General features: G+C 40.2%; 1 long non-coding RNA gene across 4 annotated transcripts in view; it reads right to left on the reverse strand.

Annotated features, from left to right (window-relative positions):
• The window catches only part of LOC131494301 (uncharacterized), a 422,057-nt gene that overhangs the window by 69,544 nt on the left and 331,592 nt on the right, over positions 1–20,921 (reverse strand). For all 4 annotated transcript variants that reach the window (XR_009253304.1, XR_009253307.1, XR_009253306.1 and 1 more), the window contains one exon: positions 5,297–5,367. This is a non-coding gene — a long non-coding RNA (uncharacterized LOC131494301). The remainder of the gene's footprint in view (positions 1–5,296; positions 5,368–20,921) is intronic.

A 20,921-nucleotide genomic window follows, 5' to 3' on the forward strand; every position in this document is an offset into this window, starting at 1 on the left:
AGATGCGGGGCGCCTGGGTGGCTCAGTCGGTTAAGCGTCCGACTTCGGCTCTGGTCATGATCTCCCGGTTCATGAGATCAAGCCCCGCGTCGGGCTCTGTGCTGACAGCTCAGAGCCTGGAGCCTGTTTCAGATTCTGTGTCTCCCTCTCTCTCTCTGACCCTCCCCCATTCATGCTCTGTCTTTCTCTGTCTCAAAAATAAATAAATGTTAAAAAAAAAAAAGACTTAGATGCAAAATCAAAGATTAGAGACTTTCTAAAAAAGACAAAAGATACAAGGAATTAGGTGGAAGAAAATTGTATTTCTTGGCAAATCTCTTCTATCAGATTCCAGATTCTGCCATTGTGTATGCTGCTCTTTCAATAAAGTCCTGTATTTTTTCTGTAGAAAATCATATCAAGGATACTCATCTTATGCAAATGCAGGTGACTTATAATTCTAAATATTGAGTGCCTCTTTAGCACCAAAAAGACAATTGTTAAGATATTTAACTTTTAGCACATCTCTATTTTTGTGTCATTGATGAGATTATGTTTCAGATTATATGGAAAGCACTGAGGAAAATAATAAATAAAGCTCAGCCCCTCTATTCAAGGAGCTTAAAATCTACTGGACAGACAAAAAGATAATTCATAAATTTAATTCATAAATTTGATCATCTTCCCCTGTTATTGGTATAAGCTAACAAACACCACACACATTTGTTGAAGAGTAAGGATTATATAAAATCGATTGATTGCATCTTATTAATAGTTGCTTTTGGACTCATTTATTAGACATGCTTGTAATGGCTTAGCAAGATAAGGGTTTATGTTCACATAAGGCTGGTGAAGCAATTCTTTAATGTCTTCAACATACCAGGATTCTTGTATGTTTCTGTTATGTCAGCTTTACCATGTGACTTTTATCTCTGAGTTCATCTCATGATTATAAAGATGCCATTCTACCTTCAAGTTCGTATATGTGCTCCAGACAAGAAAAAGAAAGCACCAAGGAGGGAAGGGGAGAGACGATCTCAAAGAGAAGAAAGCTCTCACAGAAATCCCCAGAAAAAAATGTCCTTATGTTTCATTGGCCAGAACCATAGTGCATGATCATTCCTAATTGCAACGGCATCTTGGAGACATAGCTTCTCAGTTGGGAATGTTGCTCCCCAAACAAAATGAGAGCTCTATTTATAGGAAAGACGGGTATGTGGATATTGGTCAGATGGAGAGAAATGCCTGCCATTATTAAAACAGCTCTGTGAGGGGTGCTTGGGTGGCTCTGTTGGTTGAGCGACCACCTTGGGCTCAGGTCATGATCTCATAGTTTGTGAGTTCCAGCCCCGCATCAGGCTGTCTGCTGTCAGCACAGAACCAGCTTCAGGTCTTCTCTCCCCCTCTCTTTGCCCCTCCCCGGCTTGAGCTGTCTCCTTCTCAAGAACAAATCAATATTTAAAAAGAAAAACAAACACTACATGAATAGCTTCTCAACTTTTGCATTTTTCCCATATACTTATAATCCCAATGTATTAGGTCCAGCCAAGAAGGGCCCTGGTCCTGGGATGTTAGAGAGCCTGCTTTGGCTCTCCAGTTCCATGCCTCTTTCTAAGGGAAAGGATTATATTGGACTGAGGGGAGATGTGTACATGAAGCCATGTACACTCCATTTCCACGATTGCCAGATCAAGTCCCTGATGCTTAGGCCAAGGAATTATCTGCCCAAATGTCTACGGAGTCCTTGGGTCAGTGCTTCTGAAGTCTCAATTCATCACTGGTATAAATGTCCCTATGCTGGAGGGGTGACCAAGGGACAGGTGCTTGCATAGACTGTGGCCAGAGCTTGGACATGTAGGTGGGATGTTTAAAAGTGTGTATCCAACAATCCTCATAGGTCAGGACAAAGCCAAGTGTGGAGGACAGGCTGTGGGATGGGAATAGATTGCCCCCTACCTTGGAATATAAACACTGAGAGTCAAAGAATTCTAAATTCAAACCTGGTTTTCTAGTTATTATGAATATATATCTGTCAAGGAAGCTGGATAGGACATATTTTATTGAAGTGTTCAGTAACTGACTTAAAACCCTCATTTGGATCTGTGATATGTGGGCTTCCATTTGTACTCTTACCCTCAGCTACACAAATATTAGGGGTTGGACAGGGACAAAAATCATGGGATTTTAGTTAATTCAGCTAGCACATGGAGTGGCTCAGTGTGATTTATCTAATTAAAACAGCAACAAATATTCAATAATCATAATTCTCATCATCATCATCATCATCATCACAGAAGATTCCATCTTGAAGACCTATCATTCATTTAATCAACAAAGATTTCATGGTACCTCATTATGTGCCAGGAATTATTTTAGGTCCTTAGGATATAGTTGTGAAAATGACAGATAAGGAGTGTGAGTGAACAGTCAGTGCCTTTTACACATCAAGACATTCCTCAGTTATCATTAGTAATTCGGACATTTCTGAAATTCAGACCTTGTGCATGATTTGGCTAAGGAGACCATTTCCCATGATTTTAAGTAAGAAAAATTGTCATGCATTTCATTTTGACCCCAGCCCCTAAACCAGTTCCCTGTGTTCACTAAAAATAGTAAAGCACTTATAAAGAAATAAAAACAATCATGTTAGAATGTAAAATACTAAAAGCAATGTTTCACCACGTAGTTAATAAGGTCGCTAATGAACATTCCTTTATAAAAGTAACAGCCCTTCTTAAAAGCATCAACACACAGCACTTATCCCTTCCATCGACATGGTGTACATCCTAAAAGTCAACCAGTGATTCTGCTTCCAGCTAATATCGAACCAGTTTTCTCACCACAAACAAGGAGTCTGAATAAAATACATTAAACAACAGTTCTCGACATCAGATAACAGGCAGTGCAGGAGATCTCGGAGGTCTCTGAGAGATAGGGAACAGAGGAGGTGAGACTGCAGCGCTGCCCTCCCGCTCTGCGTGGAGGCACTTTCTGAACCACGGTGCAGAAAGGGAGAGCCAGAATCCAGGACCGGAGTCCCACTGAGGGGTGAGAGCAGAGGCATGAGCACAAGAAGGTCTATGCCAAGGCTCCGAGATGTGTATTGCAGTACAGTAACATGTTTCACTTTGTTTAACTCACTGCTTCCAACATTTTTTAACACACATCTTTCCTTTTCCAAGTAACAGTTATGCTCGTACCAGTCCTATCCAGTAGAACTTTTTATGACGCTGGAAATACTTTCTCTATTTCTTCTGTTCGATATAGGAGCAACTAACCATGTAGTGAACCCTTGGAATGTGGCTAATGCAACTGAGAAAACCCATTTTTTACTGTACTTAATTTTCTGAAATTTAAATTTAAGTAGTCCTATGTGGCTAGTGACTGCCACATTGAACAGCACAGCTCTAGAAAAATGTCTACGGCAAAGATCATACATTTTGGTAAACCCCTGTGTAACAATCATGTTGTTTTCAGCAGATGAAGAAGATCGGGTTCAAGGTCATTAAGACTTGTCCCAAATAAGATAAAGTGAGAACAGAGCCAGGATGTAAACCCAAATAAACCCAAACAGCTAGTTCCAAATTCCATGTCTTTTCTAGTGTTCCACTCTGCTCCCAAGATGCTACAGAGATGAGTATTTGATGATAATTTCTGTGTTTTTTATTTTGATAATACACTTGCTATTTCTATTTGTATAAATTTGAATTTTGTTGCATTTGTTTTGCTTCCTAAGGAAATATTCTCGTTCCAAATGCTTTATAAATAATTCTTTTCAACTGTATTTTTTACATAAATATTAAGTAGATGTTTCCATTTTATCGATGGAGGCATGACACATAAAGGAACATAAAAGAAACATGAATTCTGTATCTGCTTTATACTGAACACATTTTAAAGCTATACAAACAAGACTAGAAGTTGGAATAATTTTAGCGTTTATATTAACAGTTATCTTTAAAGCAAAAAGGGAAGTATTCACTTACATGTACACAAATAGCATTTAAAATTTTTAACATTGTTGATTCCCATACAAAATATCAAAGCTACTTTACAGAGGTCTAGGTATAGCTTGTAGTATGGTTTAGTAGTATGTACTTTAAATATCATGTACAAACTAATGGTAATGCTCATAGGTTCAGCTGTAAGAGTTATGTTTCTCAGATTGCATTGATGTGCACTAAACATGACTTCCAATGACAGGTTATCAGATTTACTGACACCCAGACAAGACTCCATTGCATCTAACCAATGATGATGGTTATATATGTCTCACAGGTAATAAATTAATTTAGTATGCCAAATAGAAATAAACGAAGTCATATTTGGCATAACTTCAATTTTCTAAAATTGCTTTTCAGAATATTATCATCAAAAACATTTTGTTACATTTTTAATTTTTTTATATTTGTTACATATTAGGTAAATATGTGTATACACTATGACGGTTACCCATAATTTTCAATGAAAATTAATGTGAACATTTAAAAATATTTTACTTAAAGTATTTTAAATTCTATCTGTAATATACTCTAATTTTAATTATATGACAACTATCAGTAAAGGAAAAGTGAATGGAAAAATGTCAAATTGCTACAAGTGATTATGTCCAAGAGATAAGATTATGTATTTGTCAATTCTCCAAGTTGTTTATAATGCAGTCATATTACTTGTATGAAAGAAAAAATAAATTATCATATCAATGCTACATTTAATCTTCAAAAATATATCTCAAAAGAGGTATATTCTTTATACAAATATATAAGTAGGTTGGCCAAGCTTTGATCTGAAGTATTTATAAAACAGTTAAATTAGAATGGGTTTTACTTTTTAGAAAGGATTTGCATGGCAAAGTGAAGTGAAAACCGTGAGCTAATTACGTGGTAAATTCAATTAGTGTAGTCACCTAATCTAAATTATTCAGGCTCATTGTAGCTGTAAAAGAGCAGGGCCACCCTGCCCAGGACCCAGCCATGTGCAAATAGATGGTTAGTAAATCCTGCCAATGGTAATAAACAAAATTGATGATTTTCTTCCTATTCTAGCTGCTTTCTTTTTATGTGTGGGAGTATGAAGCATCAGATAATTTCTTCAATGGGATTTTTTTTTCAAGAAAAACAGACTTAGAAAAAGCATTCCCGTGTCTCTAGACTTTTATACATGTAGCCTACCCACAACGGAATATTCTCAAAATCATCTGCATATGCCACGCATGGCTAAGGCCATAGGTCAAGGGTAAGTAGATAAAAGAAGATACTTTACCTCCTGTTTGAGGTTTGAACTGTTAAGGTAAGAAAATGTATAGGCCAGTACCTACCTGTAATTTGCTTCCAAGCAAGTGTCTTATGTAAACTTGAAATCAATACTGTACCGTCCTCATAGAACAATCTGGAATTGAAAAGAGAAGGGGCCTTACTATCTAGGACTTCTGCACAAATATCTAGGCTGCTAATCTTAACTTCCCCCTTCCCTGATAGAGAACAATGTCAAAGTGTCATTTGGGAACTAGAAACTCTCTATCCCTTGTGATTAGATTGGAAGCCCCAGATAATCTGAGATATCCCGACAAATCTCAAGACTGTTAATCACATCTTCAAAGTGCCTTTGGCTATGTAAAGTGACATTTACAGTTTCTGGGGATCAAAACCTGGATACTGTTGGGAGTCATTATGCAGTTTACCACACTAATGTTAAAGGTTCTGGTGGTATGGGTAATGAACATGGCAATGTTGTTGTAGGGGGTAGCAAGAGTGTTGGCCAGCTTCATGGCATTAGTACTAATTGTGATGGTGGAGGTGATGTTGATATTGGCAAAGGCACTAGTAATGTTTCGTAAGTGGAGTGACAGGACTCTGGATGTTAGTGAAGTAGGTGTGGGTCACCACTCGCACGCACATCACAATGCAGAAAGCACCCTATGACCCCAAAGAGCAGACCAGAGTACCCTAACTGGACTAACTACAGTGGGGCCTTCAACAAGTAATGTCAGCTAGTTGAGCAATTCCGAGAAACGGCTGAGACAGTGACAGAGAAGGTCCCATCCACGTAGGTGAAGATGTTTCACGGAAGAGAATTTGTCAGCACAATTGCCTATGCTTCAGTTTCCGCGGCACTTGGGCATTCTGCTTAACGTAAATGCTTTCCCTCTGCCTGGAAGACAGTAGGCATCCAGCAGCCAGATTTGACAATTGGCTCTCACAGTTCCCTGGAAAGATGACAGGGCACCAGGCTGCCAGTAGGAAAGAGACCGGCTCTGGATACTACACATCATTGTTTTGAAACCTACTCCATCTTGGTGTGTTGTAAATGCCCCCTAGTTCTGCCCCCCTATGAACTAAAATTTCACAGAGGAAAATTTCATCAGTCACCTCCAAACATTTTTCAGGTAGAACCTCTCAACCCTCCCTTGTTTCAGCACGCTCAGCACCCTGTCCTGAGAAGTCTGAGTTTATTAGACATCTATTATAACTGACATATTGTTGCAGTGGGGGTGAATAGATGCATTAGACAGATGATCTTAATTGGCTTTCTTCCAAAAGAATTTTTTTAAGAGACAGCTGAAATTCATTCACATTTACAATTAGTAAAACTTTCTTTCATTATTGAAATGCTTGCTGAAACAGCAGCCACATCAGGGTGACAAATCCCGTTATCATGCTTTCCGCAATTGTCTCCCCAAAAGATGCCTATTGAGAGCATTGTCTGGGTTTGTGTATGAGACTGACAATCAAGCTCCAGGCAGAGGGTGGGAGGGGTGTGCTATGCAGCCTGCTCCAAAGTGCTTTTGTGTGTGTTTGTGGTTGTTCAGTAGAGAGATCTAAGGTTCTGGAAAAATCTGAGGACGCACTATGCGTGCTAACAAGATCAGTCATCGAGCATTAGTGGGATTCTCATGCTTCGCGCCTTTAGTTTTCCATTTTCTTGTATTTTCCTCTGTGAGCAATGGCAGGTGCTATCTGTTTGTCAGGCTGTTACTGGGGAAAATGAGGGTGGGGAGAGATCATTTTTTTTTAAGTGAGCAGTTAACAGCTGAACTCACATGGCTGACAATAGAATTGTGATGAAGGGCACACAGAAAGGCATGTAAAGATTATCCCTTAAGACGCTCGTGGAATGAATTGCTTCCTGAAGGGACTGAGAAGGAGTCATTGCTCTGGGCCTAGCATCCCTTTGGGGCCGGGTGAAGGAGACCGGACAGGCCATGCTGGTCTGACTCTGTTAGACCAAAGAGTTTGTCAAACTTAGCAGTTTTTCTTGCTGTGGGACAAAGAAGACACAGGTAAGATCTTCAAATGTTGAGTGGAAGGAGAGAAGGGAAAGAGAAGTAGAGAGGGGGAAGAATCAATGAAGCAATGCTGATAATTGTTGTTTCAGTTCTCCTGAGACTTGAGGCTCATTTTCTTTCACCAAATGAACGGCCTGAGGGATGCTGTTTAAATACTTCTGTTTATTTATTCAATTGTCCAACACGCACCATGTTGTTTTGTCTCATATTCCTTCTCAGTGCTGACAGTTGCTTTCTCTTTCACCAATGCACCTCCAAGCATGTTGGCCAACACAATCTGGGCCCACTCCGCTCTCTGAAGAGCTCGCTCTAATTCTAGAACCATGATTCCAGCCCAGTGAAACCTGCTATTCTGACAATGAGCCTTGCCCTGAATGCAGAGAAGCCATGTGCCCAGGGTCATGCTTTTGGCTGGGGCATATCAGGGCAGACACACAATCTGAGGTTGAGAGGTGAGGCAATAGTGTTGCTTGAAAGAGGCGAATGGAGCTGTGAAATCAGCAAATCCCTTGCCCACAGCGTCCTTCGGTGCCTGGAAAGAGGTCTGAATTCACATGGTGTTGTCACTGATACCTTTTCAAGGTTTTCAGGCTTCTCCTTAGTGTATACTGAACTTGACTGAGATCAAGAAATTAAGAATGTCCCTAAGTTCTAAGCGCCATGAGGGCACAATATCTGTCATGATCATCTCTGTGGATCCAAGTCAGCATTTTCCTAGCACGTAATGAATATTCAAACGTTTTTATCTAATGAATTAGTGAATTACAGAGTTTAACTCAGCTTTGCCACTTACTGTGTGATGGTGACAATTTTCGTGCTGACAGCAGGTACCCGGGACTCAGCACCATGGGCAAAACATCATATAACATAGAGCCTCTGCTTTCAGGAAGCCTAGGCTTGAGGAGAGGTGATGAGGTATATAAACCAAAAAGTGTTGTATGCGCTCTGATAAAACATGTTCAGGGAGGGGCACCTGGGTGGCTCAGTCGGTTAAGCGTCCGACTTCAGCTCAGGTCATGATCTCACAGTCTGTGAGTTCGAGTCCCTCATCGGGCTCTGTGCTGACCTCTCAGAGCCTGGAGCCTGCTTCGGATTCTGTGTCTCCCTCTCTCTCTGCCCTTCCCCTGCTCATGCTCTGTCTCTCTCTGTTTCAAAACTAAGTAAAAACATTAAAAAAAATTTAAAAAACAAACATGTTCAGGGTAAAGGAAGAAATAATCACTTCTCTATGAGAGGGCAGGTCAGGAAAAGAATTTTCTAGAGAGTGACTTTTGAACCAAGTTTAGTTCTAGATGAGTAGGATGAACCGAGTGTCCAAGCCCTTGACTTGCCAGCCCTGAATCTGGCTCTGGCTTCTCACGGCCATCGTGGCACCCCCTCCACATGAGCTGGTCTGCTGTGATTCTGTTAGAACACTGTCATTACCTGGATACTAGCTCATTTCAGTGGACCTCTTATCACTGTTAGCTAAAATATTGTCCCTGGAGATTTTCCATTCTCTCATCTCAAACTCTTCCAGCCTCAACATACCCACCTCCACCCAAATGAATGAGAAGCCAAGGGACAGATGACAGAGGTTTTTGCATCCAGCAATCAAAGGAAACAAAGTACTTGTCCTGCAAATACAGCTTCCAGACAAGTCTCTAAGCCCCCACTTCCAACCAATTTTCTACTCTAAATCTCTTATATAGGAATTCTAACCTCCACTGCTCCAACAAATTTTAACAGCAACTTCTCAAACTCCTATTTCATGGAAAACAAACTACATCCTCGAAGTCATCAGAAGATATTTTTTCCCCATCTTGACATTTACCAAAACCATTATGCTGTTTCCCTACACCCTCCCTGATGGAAGCATTTTATTCTCCTGAAACTCATAACCCCACAAGCCTCCTGAGAAAATTTTGGCATCATTTTTGCTTTACAAGGCTGTTTCAAAATCTTACTGCTTCCCACACTCCATCTCTGAGGCACGTGGCACCTGGTCACATACCACTACCTCTCATCACTGTCTCTAACAACTGTCTTGTTATACCGCCCCAATTAATGATAAATATTGGCATATGAATTACAACCTTCCTCGTTAGCCCAAGCACGGCCACCATCCTGGGTGATTCCAATGAACATGTGGAAGACCTATCCAACATCAAAACCATTCCTCTGCTTGGATTTGTCAATGATGACATCCTTCTCACACATCATATCAAACTTTAACACTTAATTCTTTGATGACAGTTTCCTTTATTTCCAGCTGGTCAACGCTCTCAAGTAGTCACTCCCACCACCCCTGCATTTGATGCCATAGGGCCCTCTGATCTCCAGACCACTTTACTGTCTCAGTCATACAGACCCTTCCGGCACCCCTTCTTTTCCTGACTAGCTTTGACCTATTCAATTACATAAATATCTGATCTGCCATTGCTCACCTTCCTCACATTCATCTTCCTTATACAGTCAGATCCTAACCGCCCATCTCCTCCATCCCTGGGACATGTCCATAATTCACCTTTTCTACTCCTATATCCAGACTCCTAAGCACTGCTTGAGAAAATCCCAGCAATCATGTGGAGTAGTGACAACAAAACTGGCCTCCAGCCTTATCCGGGCCCCTGTTGTTACCTGACATTTTTTTATTTGTTCTTGGTCTTTGGTTCAAGCTATCCACACCCCTTTTAATGTTGATATTATCCATCAGTTTAGCTAGTCAATGGTCAAGCACCAGTTTAGGTGTTGTTGCAAAGGTTATTTTTAGACGTAATTAACCTGTCATCAGTAGGCTTTGGGTTAAGCAGGTTATCCTCCACAATGTGGTGGGGCTAATCAGTTGAAAAATCTTAAGACTGAGGTCTCCCAAGGAAGAAGGAATACTGCCTGCAGACTACTTTCAGGCTTAAGACTGCAACATCAACTCTCACACCCATCACCAGCCTGCCGGTCTATCCTGGAGATTTCGGTCATGTCATTCCCCACAAGTGCCTGAGCCAATGTCTCAAAGCAAAGCTCTCTCTCTACATATATCCTATTGGTTCGGTTCCTCTGGAGCACACTGACTAATATATCTCTCAACAACTAATAAAAATACCTGCTACTTCCTCAGTCCCCATCCCTCTCACTTTCAGGATACCTTGTTTGGTACACCCAGAAAGTTTAGGCAAAATCCAGCCTAACCTGACTCAACTATCCAACATCCTATTTCTGATGATCTTACACGAGGTGTCTACTGCCTGGGTGACATCTTTCTTTGACATTTAAAGAAAAACATTTTAATGGTAATTATATATCTGTGATGAATACCAAAGTGATTTACCAAGGTGGTGATGGGTTATGTGTCCCTTGAAACTGTCCACACTGAAACTTTATTTCTACTGCAAAAAAAAAAAAAAAACCTTATTCTCAGTCCTGAGGCTGCTATTCTTTGTTGTAAAACAAACACATACTCATGGACTTAGGACCAGAACAAAAGGAGTTATTCTTGAAATTGAATATTAGACATTATTAACTTAACCATTCACTAACCATTCCTTAATGACCTGTAATTTTATACTGGCCATAAGCCCCTTAAAGACCTAGCTTGATGCCATTTTCTCAGGGCCTTCTCCCAAATATTTTCTCAGACTGTGAGCATCAGCCCTCCTTGAAATATTTTTCTAACTCTCCTCTCCTCTCTCTAGAAATGACTCTTCCAGAAACTCTAAATTCATCCTTCTGTCTATATAATGTAGAGGAATATAGATTTAACCACAGCACGGTTTCCCAAGTGTGGTCTGGGGACATGTGGGGTCACCAAAACCTTTTTAAAGCATCTGTAAGGAAAAAACTATTTTCATAACGTAATTAAGAAATTATTTGCCTTTCTCACTGACATCTTCTCAACAGTGTATAGTGAGTTTTCTAGAAGCTGTGTGACATGAGATATTGCAACAGACTAATACAGAGTTAGGTATAGGAATCCAGCTATCTTCCTTAGGTAAGACTCTAGAGAGATTTGCAAAAACATAAAACAATAGCACACTTCTCACTAATTTTTTAAAAATAGAATGATTTTTCATAAAATATGTTATTTGGTTAGTACTTGATTGGTTTATTGTTATTTTTAAAGCTCTTATTTTTATTTATTTTTGAGAGAGAGACAGAGAGAGAGAGAGAGAGAGAACGGGAAAGGCAGAGAGAGGGACAGGGAGAGAATCCCAAGCAGGTTCCATGTTGCCAGCACAGAGCCATACACAGGGCTCGAACTCACAAACCATGAGATCATGACTTGAACCAAAGCCAAGAGTCCAACACTTAACCCACTGAGCAACCCAGGCACCCTGGTTTATTGTTATTTTTAAATAAAATTTTAAAAATATATATATTTCTTAAATTTTTGTTTCAATTGCTAATATGGTAAACACGTAGACTTACAACCTACTTAAACAGAAACTCTGGTTAATGTATGTAAAGAGATCCTAGGACCACAAAGTTTGAGAACCACCCAGGCCATGCTGTGGTAGGTTTCTATCTTTTTTATACCAAGAAGCCATCAAGGCATTTTTCCTTTGAGGATTTAATTCTTCTGATACGAATTATGACACTTTTTTAGGATTAATAGCAAATTTTCCTTTCTTTCTTTCTTCTTTCTTTTTTTGTTTGTTGGTTTGTTTCTTTCTTTCTTTCACTGCTGAAGACCAAATAATCTATATCTCTGCTTATCTTTTATTCCTTCCCTCTAGGCTCACACAAGTAGGGATCCTCGTTCCTGTCAACTCTTGGAGCTACTATTTACTTTCATGATTATCCTCAAATACTTTATTTTCTATTTCTTAAACAGTTCCTTATTTGAGCCCATTCCCTTCAGCCTATAAATAGGCACGAGTTCATCTAATTTAAAAACATACGTGCATATTTACATATTTATATTTCATTTACACATATATAATTTAATATCCATGTAACACACTTTACTTAATTACAAATGTAAGTATCAATCAGACATCTCTACATATCTTGATTTTAGCCAAGCTTTTGTGAAAAGAATCAAAATTTTTTCTGTGTCTCTTTATTTCTTCACCCTTCAGCTCCTTTGAACTAACATCTGACTGGATTCCTCCATAGCAACTATTTTGGTAATGGTCACTGATGACTTCCAAAATGCAAAATTCAATGGACACCATGTAGCTTTTATCAAAAATGAATTTCCTGTGGTACTTTGTGCTGCTAACTACTCTTTCTACCTTTGCCTTCTATGGCCTGTTCTTCGCGGACTCACTTCCTCTCCGACCCCTCTTTCCCACTCTCTGATTTGGGCTCCTCTTTGCACCTACACTCCTGAAATCTTATTTGCCAGATTTGTGTCAAGATTTTCCAGAGTTCTGTTCATACGCTGGTTGGATGTGAAAACCAAACAAGAAGACTTGAAAGAGCCTGTCAAATTTCTGACTTGGTCAATGACTAGTACCGCCACCTGAACCAGAGAACATGGCTCAAGAAAAGTACGTTCAGGAGGGGAAATACCTTTTCATACCAAGAAGAGGATGAAAGAAGCAGATGGTTGTAGTAGTAAAAAGATTGAAATGTCCAGTCGCACACCATCTCTAAGGTCTCTTTCTCTTTTAAAACTCAAGTGCTTGGGACCATTTTTGAACGTGATGCAGATCATGGACCAATATAGTGGAGGATATAATGATGGGAGCGTATGAGGTAAGCTGCATGGCCATTTTCCAGAAATGCTTTAGAAAAAAACTTCTTAAACTAAGTGGACGAAGTGACCTCAAAGTCCCTTCAATATTTAGATTTTATGATTCGCCGATTATTGAAGCATTAATCTCAGAACCGAAGCCAAAGAAACTAAGGCAGAACTACTGAAAATCAGGGAGGAGTCGCAAAAATAACGCATTTCCTCTTTGTTCTGAGGGACTAAGAACTAGTTGTCCAAATCATGTAAAACACTTTGGAAGGGCATCCCATCCACAGCCCAAAGAATTTCTTTTTGACTGACATTTAGGAAGCAGAGAACAGTCTTCTAAATTTTTTCCTTCCCACCTTAAGATAAGCATCTTCATTTATTCATCTTAATGCCTTCTGTTATTTCCTCCTGAGTAGGATATGCTTCAAGGTTAAACTTGACACCAACAGTTGACCAGTGACAGGTGACAGCTGACACGAGATAAGTGGATGGAATGATCTCTGGTGTGCTTGAGCAGCTTTCTCATAATCTGTTATTAACACAGTCACCCTTCTCCAGAACCTTGGGCATAGAAAAAGAAGTATTCTCTGACACATCACTCTACCTGCCCTCTGAAGGAGGGTTCTTGACCTTTGAGGGCAACATTCATTGCTGCTTTCTTCTAAGAACAAGTGCAGATGCTCCTTGACCCTTCAGCTAGAGAATACCTAGGTGATAAGCCAGAGTATTCTAGAGTATTGCTGATTTTTGGATATGACAGATTTTAATATCAAGTTTAAAATAAATGAGCAAACACAGGGTGAAGAGCGAGTATTGCTGAAAACCAATCATAATGAAGAAGAAGAAAAAAAGAACAAGAAAGAGGAGGACACGAAGTAGGAAGAAGAAGAAATAAAAGAAGCATTAATTAAATGCCCAAGACCAGGACAACCCTTTCATTTACAGTCTATAACACCGTGAGGTACATATTCACTGTCTCACAGTCACAGGTGAGGAAACAGAGATTTAAAGAGCCTACTAGTCTGCCCAGGTGCACACAGACACTGTGTCGGATACCACGCTGCACTCAGGCTGAGAAAATCAGCAGGGCAAGATGGTTGTGGCTGACACATTTACCAAAGTTGAGAAAAATACTGTAGGGCCTTGCATCCCGGGTGTTTGAACCTTGTGCAACCGTTCAAGTCCATTTCTAAAACCCCCACAGTACCAAAATATTGGGAAAATATCGCGCAAATTTCCTGCTGAGTCAGATTATAGCAAGTAGAAGAGTATTTGCATACATAAAGATAAATTAGTTATGCATATATCAACTCCTCTGGAAAGTTCTTCGTGGGGAAAAAAATAGACACAGGCACTTTCTTTTTTTTTTTTTTTTGAGAGAGAGAAAGAGAGAGTGCCCATGCTTGAGCACTTGTACAGGTGCAAGCAGGGGAGGGGCAGAGATAGAATTCTAAGCAGCTTCACAATGTCAGCCTGGAGCCCAACTCGGGGGCTTGATCTCATGAACCCTTGAGATCATGACCTGAGCCCAAATTAAAAGTCAGACGCTTAACTCTGAACTGACTAAGCCACCCAGGCACCCCAACCAAGATATATATTACAGCACTTTGGAAATAACAAGATATAAGATGCTAGAAAAGGCTACCGATAACACAAAATTGTAAATATACTTTTCATTGTGATTTTGTAGATCTGCAGCGCTGTCTCTGTTCAGATAGAATGAATGGATCTGACGATATTGGAGCTGCCACCTGAAGAATATAAGTTAAAATCAGGAGCGAGTATCTTCTGTCCTCATTATCACTGTGACCTCAATTATGACTGGCTACTACAACCCTAAAACTCTATGACCAGGTCACACTTGATGGCTCACAAAGTGCCTTGTCATATACCATCTCATTTAATTCTAATAATTATCCTATATTGTTATTGTCCCTTCACAGAGGAAGCTCTGGAAATGGATGTGACCCAAGTCACATCTGTGATCGGTATCAGAGCTGGGATTCCAACCTAGGTCTTCTGCTTCTGCTCTAATATTATATTTGTAACCACATTTTTTAATAACATATTTACTCCCTGATGATGAAACTGTTCATGTAAGTATCTTCTCTGGATGTCCGTGAAGTGACACTTCATCTCATTTTAGAGTTTGCCAGAAACTCCTGGCCACAAAGGAAAGAAAATATGGATTGCTCTTCTAATTTGTCTGGTGAATGTCTAGGTTGGGTAAGGGATGTCAGAGGGCAAAGTATCTGCAAGCTTTTCATTATGTGTCTTTATGCATCTAGATATCTGATGTGCGGCTTGATAACTGGAAGCCAAATCCAAAAAGTTCATCTTGAATTGCACTCTGGCCTGTGATGTGTCTCTCCACACAACTGTGTGTGTGCGCGCAAATAAGTATGTAAATGCACATACATTTGCATCTATATACAGGTATTTATATACACATAGTAATTTGTAAATGTAGAGGCCACTTCCTAAATACCAAAACATGCAGTCTGCATGAGTTCTATTACTATGTAGACCCTGAGAAGTGTGACCAATGAAATGTTATACATGTCATATGTAAGGCAAAATCAACATTACCCCCTCCCTGGGCTTATTAAAAGGTGGGAGAATGAAATGAACTAAAACTACCCACTGCAAATCAAACATCATATTGGTTTGCTTTTTTTCTGAAAGTTTTCATTGTTCTGATAGATTGTGAAAACCATTTAAATCACTTCAATCGCTATTTGTGGACTTCAAAGACATTGGGCTTGGGTTTAGGTGTCTCTGCTTATGAAACACAAGTGCCCAGTACTCACTTTCTCAGCTGGGCCTTCCCTCTCTTTAGCTTTGACCTTCACTTGCTCTCAAGTTACAAGCTCATCAGTAGCCTCTTGCCGGGAGAATGACTGGGGCAAACCCTGTAGAGCAGCCCTAACCGTGTTCCACTGGGTGTCTCAGAGCCAGTCCAACTTTTCTGTGCTTTCTCTTTGTGTATTCCTTCTAAATGTCCCACCTGTGACTGGAGAGTTTGGAGAATTGTCCTGGGCTGCTGGAATGTCCTAATTGCATGGAGGGCTTTAAATAGTGCCTGAGGTTCCATGCCCAGAAGCATGCCAGTCAATGAGTGACAGGTAGAGGAGTATGAAAGCTCTTGCCCGAGCTGGGACAAACCCCAAAGTGGCATTTATACTCTACAGCTCCCCTGCAGGGTCAGGCCAAGACTGGACTTTGGCTGCACTTATACCCTCCCTCAGCTTCCTGTCCTTCTTGGTCCTACGTCCTCCCTCTTCTTTCCAGGGTCTCCTGGGAACACATTCTTAAGTTTCTGGCACAGGGTCTACTGCTGGGGAACCCAACCATCTACAAAACCCTGGAATATGCTGACCTTCCTTCCTTCCTCCCTTCCTTCCTTCCCTCCTTCTTTCTCTTCTTCCTTCCTTCCTTCCTTCCTGCCTTCCTTCCTTTCTATTTTTCTTCCCTCCTTCTCCCCCTCCTTCTTTCTCTTTCTCCTTCTTTCTTCCCCTTCTTCTTTCTCTTCTTCCTTTCTTCATTCCTTCCTTCCCTCCTATCTTCTCCTTCTCCCACTTCCCCCTCCCTCTCTGCTTTGTAGTTTCTCATCCTAATTCCTTTGACAAATACACTTCTAACATAGAAATTGATAAATTGATGAGAATTAATATTTATGGAGCACTATCAAGTATTGTTCTAAGGGCTTTGCATGTATTAACTCATTTAATTCTCTTAACAACCTTAGATATAGGTACTATTGTCTTCATTTTATAGGAAAGGAAATTGAGGCCTTCCTGTAAATTGAGGCAGACAAGTGACTTGTTTAAAGTCGCACAGCTAGGATTTGAAGGCAAGAATTCTGGTTTTAGAGTCTGCTTATCATCTTTGAGGAACAAACCTGGCTTCAGAGTCCCGGATCTGATTCTTTCATGAATGATAAGAGTTTAGAAAAAGTTCCTTTTTATGTAAAACATTTTCTTTCCCTCCCTCTTACACTCTCTGTAAAATGGGGCCTCCTTGCTGTCTGTTTTCACAAACTAACAAAATAATTTTGTAAATAAATTCTACATTTATTATTTTACTAAACTCTTACTTGGAGAAAATTTAACCATAGCCACAACTTTTGTCAAATATTAAGCTATTCCTTTACTAAAGCAAATCTTCTGATGATTTGGCAAACATCCATTATTACTGCTTTTTAAATTGTGGCCAAAATATTAAACAGGATTCAATTTCCAAATTACTCAAAGATATTTCCTAAAATGTTGAAATAATAAGTACATTGACTCATTTTCTGCCTTTTGCCTTATGTTTGTGCTTTTGGTTTTGGGAATGAAGCAAAATGTAGGATTGTTTTATAATTGAATTTCTTTGTCACCAACTTTGTTACCAACTTACAAACAGTAATTATCATGTTTACTGCTTAACTGTATCTTGAGAAAGTCTAAATGAAATGTGCCACCTTCCCGGTAGTGAATATTTAAGTGAAGGAAAAGGAAGACTCTTTGGAAGGTATTTCATCACCTAGGGATTATCTCATTTTTTGGTGACATATATGTGGCACTCAGTGCGTGCCAGACATTGTTCTAAATGTGTTCTGTGCCTTAATTAATCCTTGTAAATCCCATGAGGTCAATACTACTACTATCCTTATTTTATAAATATGAAAACTGACACATAGAAAGATTAAGTATGGTTCCTAAGATCACAAGACTAGTGAATGCTACCAGTCAAAAAGTGGATAGAGCCCTGGGATGTGACTTTAGGGTGTGTGCTCTGGCCATCACACTCTGATACTTCTTGGCTAGTTATGTGGAAATGGAGGGATGGCTGACATCATTTGTGAAGACTAATTCAGTACAGCCATTTTTGTTTATGAATGTGATGGTAATACCATGCAAGGTCACTATGATGAAGGAATTTAGTTACAAACCTCATGAAAAAGATGACGTTACCATAGTTTTGTAGAAACGAGGACCTGAGCAAACTCTTTCATGCCTTATGAGTCTATAGTAATGAAATCCAAAGTCAAAGTATTTGGTACAGTTAACATGAAATAAATATTGGGGTAGGGGTGGATAGGGGAATATAATTCAGGGACATATAATTCACATAATTATAGTTCAGGGGCATATAATTCCAATGGGAAGATATTCTGGTGGAAGCCAGTCATTAGATGGGTACCATGGTGTCCAGTGACTGGAACGTGATCCAGTATATAAAGGGCAGTCTTGGCTGGCGTGTGACTGGGGACAAGTTTCATAACTTTCCTACCTTAGACTCCTTATATACACATAAAGTGATTTAGACAAAAAGCTACCTGATCTTATTCAGCCTTGCAAACCTTTGGTTGTTAAAGCCTGTGGATTTGTTTTGGTTTTGGTTTTGAGTGGAAAGAAGTGCCAGGACTTTTGTTTTCATTAATTAAATGATATTGGCTTATGCTTTGGACAGCCATCCTTGTGAATTCTGAGGCTGCCTCCCCAATATATACCCAGGCGGTGCTTGTGATCCATCAATCTATAAATCAGTAGACATGTTCTACTCGTACATTAAATTACAGGGTGCCCTGGAGCAATATACCTGCTGTTTGTCAGCTACTGCCACCTGCCTCTGGTGTCTGTGAGCTTATAACTTCCAAATGAGCTGTGGTGGGGGGGCGGGAGAGCCAGATGAGAGAAAGGAAGCAGCGATAATGTAAATGCGATCGGACAGGAAGACATGGTTGCACTTGGCTAATGACTTGCAAAAGACTCACTAGTTTTCTCTGTGTTGGAAGTTGGCCGTCTGTTGGTTACCTACCTGTTAGCTTTAATTCATGCAGTGACAAGGAAAAGGGAAAACAAAATGGTCTTTCAGTCTGTGTGATGTTAACCCATTTTTCTGGGGATGGGACAGAGATTCACACTAAACATTGCAAGAAGGTTTCTATCCTACAAAAGAGAAAGTTGACTGTATGTATGTAAAAATGAATTCTCTTTGCTTATACCTGTCAAGAGTTATCAGTGCTACTGCTATGTGCCAGACATTCTTCAAGATGCAGGGGCTACCACAGGAAAAAAGACGACGTCCCTGTCCTCATGAAGCTTACATCCCAGTGAGAGAAAGAGACAAGTAAACTAATAAAGATATGAATTCAGCTAGTGATTGTGCTATGAGGCCAATAAAGCACAGAGAATAATAGGAGAGGGAGTGCCACTACCTTATGTAGTGGGGCCTGGGAAGTCTTTTCAGAGGTGTCACTGGAGCAAGGATGTGAATTACAATAACGGTGCAGAGACCCAGGGTCAGAGTCCTCCAGGAAGAGGGACCAGCGGAGAGGCAATGAAGGTGGCTTGTCCCCTCAACAAGAAGTCTAACTATAGCTGAGGGGTACTAAGCACTGGGGAAAGAGGTAGGAAACAACAGCAGAAAAATAGGCAGGGACAAATTCGCATAGGACCCTGTAGACCAGAGGAAGGACTTAGAGTTTTATTCAAAATGAAATGGGAAGCAGTGAGTTTTGAGCAGGAAAATGGCACAACCTGAGTTACATTTTAAGAGTCACGTGGCTGTGTGTGAAACAGATGTGAACAAGAATGGAAGCCAGGCGACCAGCCAGGAGGCTAGTGCAGTGGTCCAGGTGAGAGATGCTCGTGGCTCCAACCTGGATGGTAGTAGAGGTGGTGAGAACATATTTTTCCAAATATATTTTTTAGGGCAATCCACTTGCTGCTGGGTTGGATGGGAAAGTTTGAGAAAAAGAGGAATTAAGGATGACTCCTGGGCACACCTGGGTGCCTCAGTCAGTTAAGCCTCCGACTCTTGGTTTTGGCTGAGGTCATGATCTCACAGTTCATGAGTTCAAGCCCTGCACCAGGCTCCCTACCGTCAGCACAGAGCCCTCTTCAGATCCTCTGTCCCCCTCCCTCTCTGTCCCTCCCCTGCTTGCACACTCTCTCTCAAAAATAAACATTAAAAAAAAGAATGACACCTGGATTTGATCTTGATAGAATGGTTTGGTGGCAATTTAGTTTTTTAAAAATATTTGGGGAAAAAAATCAAGATTAAAATATCCAGAGTTAGTTTCATTATGAACTTGTTTAGTTTGAGATATTTATGAAATACTAAAGTGAGTATATTAAGCAGGCAATTGGACATAAGAATCTGGTGCCCAAAGAAAAGGCCAGGGTAGAAGTGTAAATTGGGATTGCTTAGTGTTATGTAATGTTTAAAGCCACGGGAGTCAATGAAATACATTCTCTACAAAGAGAAGGTAAACAGAAAAGTGGATAGGACTGTGAATCAAGACGTGGAGAAGTCCACCATTTCATGTCAGAAGAGGAAGAATCAGAAGAGGGGTGATGTCTCAGGATTCAAAAGAAGAATATGTTTCAAAAAAGAAAGAGCAGGGATGCCTGGGTGGCTCAGTCTATTGAGTCTGACTCTTGATTTTGGCTCAGGTCATGATCCCAGGGCAGTGGGCTTGAGCCCCACGTTGGGCTTCCCACCGAGCATGGAGCCTGCTTGAGATTCTCTCTCTTTCCCTCTGCCCCTCTCCCCCTGTTGTGCACTCTCTCTCTCTCTCTCTCAAAAATAAATTTAAATAAATAAAAAAAGAAAAAAAAAGAAAGGACAGTCACTATAGTCACCAGCAACATGCTGATTTGACAAGTAATACCAGGTAGGGAACAGACTGCTGGATTTGTGAGATGAGGGTCATAAGTAAAATTCAATTGGACTAAAGAGGAGAGGAGAGAAGGGAAGACAGAATACAGACAATTCTTTTCAGATGTTTGCTTTAAGGGGCGTGTGCACGCGCGCGCGCACACACACACACACACATACACACACCAGGGCATTAATCCAAGGTACGCAAACACAGTGTTTTGTTTTATTTTGTTTTGTTTTTAGTTATTTACACACTGATCTAAGAGAGGCTAAAGCATACTTCTGTCATTCTGTCTTAGAAGGTGGAAAACAGTTTATATGGATACAGATGCAGGGGAT

Source organism: Neofelis nebulosa, chromosome 14 (genome assembly GCF_028018385.1).
Source record: "Neofelis nebulosa isolate mNeoNeb1 chromosome 14, mNeoNeb1.pri, whole genome shotgun sequence".
NCBI classification, from domain to species: Eukaryota; Metazoa; Chordata; class Mammalia; order Carnivora; family Felidae; genus Neofelis; species Neofelis nebulosa.